This window comes from Chiloscyllium plagiosum, chromosome 31, assembly GCF_004010195.1.
Source record: "Chiloscyllium plagiosum isolate BGI_BamShark_2017 chromosome 31, ASM401019v2, whole genome shotgun sequence".
NCBI lineage: Eukaryota > Metazoa > Chordata > Chondrichthyes > Orectolobiformes > Hemiscylliidae > Chiloscyllium > Chiloscyllium plagiosum.
Genome location: NC_057740.1, coordinates 37,356,769 through 37,360,669, shown reverse-complemented (window position 1 = coordinate 37,360,669; position 3,901 = coordinate 37,356,769). Strand labels below are relative to the sequence as shown.

Sequence of the window (3,901 nt, the reverse complement as noted above, 5' to 3'; positions counted from 1 at the left end):
CAGTCCTCCGTTTTCCCACTTATCTTTGCAATGTTATACTTTTTTCTCTTTTAACTTTATATGTTTCTTAACTTCCCTCGTCAGCCACGGCCACCCCTGCCTCCTCCTAGGATCTTTCTTCCTTTTTGGAGTGAACTGATCCTGCATCTTCTGTATTATACACAGAAATATCTGCCATTGTTCCTGCACTGTCATCCCTGCTAAGGTATTGCACCTTTGTACTTTGGCCAGCTCCTCCCTCATAGCTCCATAGTTCCCTTTATTCAACAGAAATATTGTCACTTCTGATTGTACCCTCTCCCTCTCAAATTGCAGATTGAAGCTTATTGTATTATGGTCACTACTTCCCAATGGCTCCTTCACTTCAAGATCCCCGATCAATTCTGGTTCGTTGCACAATACCAGATGCGGAATTGCCTTCTCCCTGGTAGACTCCAGCACCAGCTATTCTAAGAATCCATCTCGGAGGCACTCCACAAAGTCTCTTTCTTGGGGTCCAATACCATCCTGATTCTCCCAGTCTACCTGCATGTTGAAATCCCTCGTAACAACTGTCGTAACATCTATGCGACAGGCCAATTTCAGCTTTTGATTCAACTTACATCCGACATCCAGACTACTGTTTGGGGGGCTGTAGATAACTCCCAAGAGGGTCTTAGAATTTCTCAGCTCCATCCATACTGACTCTACATCCCCTGATTCTAGGTCCCCCCGCGCAAGGGACTGAATATTATCCCTTACCAACATGGCCACCCCACCCCCTCTGCCCGTCAGTCTGTCCTTATGATAGCATGTGAAGCCTTGAATATTCATTTCCCAGGCTCTGTCCACTTGAAGCCACGTCTCAGTTAACCCCACAATATCATATCTGCCAATTTTCAAAAGAGCCTCAAACTCATCCATCTTATTTCTAATGCTTCGTGCATTCATATATAGTATTTCTAATTTACTGCCCTCACCCTTCTCATCAACTCCTATTTCACTCAACCTTACAGCATGATCCCTTTTTGAGTTTTCTGCTTCATTGATACAGTTGTCTTTCTTGACTTCCCTTGTTCTAACTTTCCCTTCAATTTCCTTCTTAAACATCCAGTTTGTCCCCTACTCCCCCGCTACTTAGTTTAAACGTAGCTTAAACTAAGTTGCAGTAGCAAACCTGCCTGCCAGAATGCTGGTCCCTAACCTACTAAGGTCGTCTCTCTTGTATAATTTATGCTTACCACAAAACATACCCCAGTGATCCAAGAATTTAAATCCTTAAATCCTTATCTCAGTCCCAACCCTCGGACTCAGCACCGCCTTCTTGACCTGCAATCTTCTTCCCAACCTCTCTGCCCCCACCCCCTCTCCGGCCTATCACCCTCACCTTAACCTCCTTCCACCTATCACATTCCCAAAGCCCCTCCCCCCAAGTCCCTCCTCCCTACCTTTTATCTTAGCCTGCTTGGCACACCTTCCTCATTCCTGAAGAAGGGCTTATGCCCGAAACATCAATTCTCTTGCTCCTTGGATGCTGCCTGACCTGTTGCGCTTTTCCAGCAACACATTTTTCAGCGCTGATCTCCAGCGTCTGCAGTCCTCACTTTCTCCTAGAGAGTGTTGCTGAACAAAGAGACCTTAGAGTACAGATTCATAGCCCCATGAAAGTACAGTCACAGTTAGATAGGATAGTGAAGGTGGCATTTGGTGTGCTTTCCTTCATTGGTCAGAGTTGGGACGTCATGTTGTGGCTGTACAGAACATTGGTTAGGCCATTTTTGGAATATTGCATGCAATTCTGGTCTCCTTCCTATTGGAAAGATGTTGTGAAAGTAGAAAGGGTTCAGAAAATATTTACAAGGATGTTGCCAGGGTTGGAGGATTTGAGCTATGGGGAGAGGCTGAATAGGCTGAGGCTGTTTTCCCTGGAGCATTGAAGGCTGCGGGGTGACCTCAGAGGTTTATAAAATCGTGAGGGGCATGGATAGAGTAAATAGACAGTCTTTTCCCTGGGGTTGGGGAGTGAAGAACTAGAGGGCATAGGTTTAAGGTGAGAAGAGAAAGATATAAAAGGAACCTAAGGGTAACTTTTTCATGCACAGGGCGGTGCATGTGTGGAATGAGTTGCCAGAGGAAGTGGTGGAGGCTGGTACAGTTGTAACATTTAAAAGGCATTTGAATGGGTATATGAATACGATGGGTTTAAGGAGATTTGGGTCAAGTGCTGGCAAATGTGACTAGATTAGGTTAAGATATCTAGTCTGCATGAACAAGTTGAACCTAAGGGGCTGTTTCCATGTTGTACATCTCTATGTCTCTATGACTCTATATGGCAGGATAAAAATTGACATATTGGATGCATTCGGACTGAGAACTTTAAACATGCACACAGATGAAGTCATGTTCAAGGAACAATCAAAGCCTAGATGACAAACCTCTAGAGTACGAAACCCATTAAGAGATCTGGTATTCAAAAGCAATAGCAAACTCGAGCATCATGGGATCGACGTGGTCCACCTGAACCTCTTGGGGACTGACTGGAGATGGTTATACCTGCCCAGAATCTCATCCATGACTCCCAACTTCAACCCAAATAATATAAGATCCAGATAACAGGAGAACTACCATCTCTTCACAGCTTGAGGTACAGATAACCCTCTCGCCACCCCCAAAAAGACCGATGTTGCGAGCCCCGCCCACAGCATACCTTTAAATAATTTGACGTTTACTTACTCCAACCAGCGGACAAAGCAGAGTCACATTTCTGTCAGAAACACCTTCCACGCCCTCAGAAACCTACAATCTGCGTCGGGATCGTCGAATGAAATTCAAAACAAACCGAGCACGACAACGACAACGACAACGGCCACGGCCTCGGCCTCCGCCCCCTCCCCCGATGGAATTCCCGCGAAACCCGCCGGCAGCAACCGACGAGCACGAGCTCACTCACCCCCCCCCCAACGGTCGGAGAAAGGGAACGACCAACAGACATCTTAGCTTTATTCATATACATTAATTCCTAATTACCAACCTAGTTAGAAAAATCTCGTCTGTTTTTTTTAAATGTCTACTATCCAACTCACCTGAAATAGATAAAATCAGGTTAGAGACAATGTTTGCTGCGTTCTCCATCTCAGTTTTCCATCCATTTAGATTTACTTCTCTTAAAAGAAGTTTTGATTCAAGGGTTTTTACTCGGTAGTTGTGCTTGCTTACTGCTAAGACCAATCCTTCGTAACTAACTTACGAGTAACACTAAAAGTTCAATAGGATTTCCACAATTCAAAACTGGTGAAAGTTCTTGGTGGCATTCGGAATGGACTTCATGCGCCATCAACCGGACAAAGAGATAAAAGCGACGCACTCTCTCGAGCTGAAGATCAGGATCGAAATTAACGGTATGTATCTTTTAAAAATCAGTTTATTTGAGCAAGCAATAAAGTAAAGTATAAGAAACAGATGCTGAACAACTAAAATGTCAGCAGAAAATGTTAAGCAGCATCCGCGGAAAGAACAAAATAATTTGCGATTCCAAGTGTTCGTTAACTTTTTCAAAGGGACGTATTGGAAAGATGTTAGACTCACTTTATATATTAATGATCTGCAATGAAGGGACTGGGGGCATTCTGGCGAAGTTCGCCGATAATACCAAGTTAGGTGAATCGGCAGGTAACACTGAGGAGGTGGGGAGGCTGCAGAAAGATTTAGACAGTTTAGGAGAGTGGTCCAGGAAATGGCTGATGAAATTCAACTTCAGCAAGTGCAAGTGCACTTTGGAAAAAAAACAGGCGTGGACTTTTTTTTTAAATGGAGAAAATACATAAAGCCGAAGTACAAAAGGATCTGGGAGTGCTAGTCCAGGATTCTCTAAAGGTTGATTTGCAGGTTGAGTCCGTGATTAAGAAAGCAAAGGTAATGTTGT

The 3,901-nt window shown here is 44.2% G+C and overlaps 1 protein-coding gene across 4 annotated transcripts in view; it reads right to left on the bottom strand.

Annotated features, from left to right (window-relative positions):
- Nucleotides 1-3,122, bottom strand: part of LOC122565425 (semaphorin-4E-like) — a 113,012-nt gene extending 109,890 nt beyond the window's left edge. For 2 of the 4 annotated variants that reach the window (XM_043721389.1, XM_043721392.1), the window contains exon 1: nt 2,687-2,757. The gene's annotated coding sequence lies outside the window, so the exon portion shown is untranslated. Of the gene's footprint in view, nt 1-2,686; nt 2,794-3,062 lie in introns of those variants that run through there. The other 2 variants (XM_043721391.1, XM_043721390.1) reach the window with 2 other exon arrangements.
- Between the last annotated feature and the right edge of the window lie 779 nt (nt 3,123-3,901).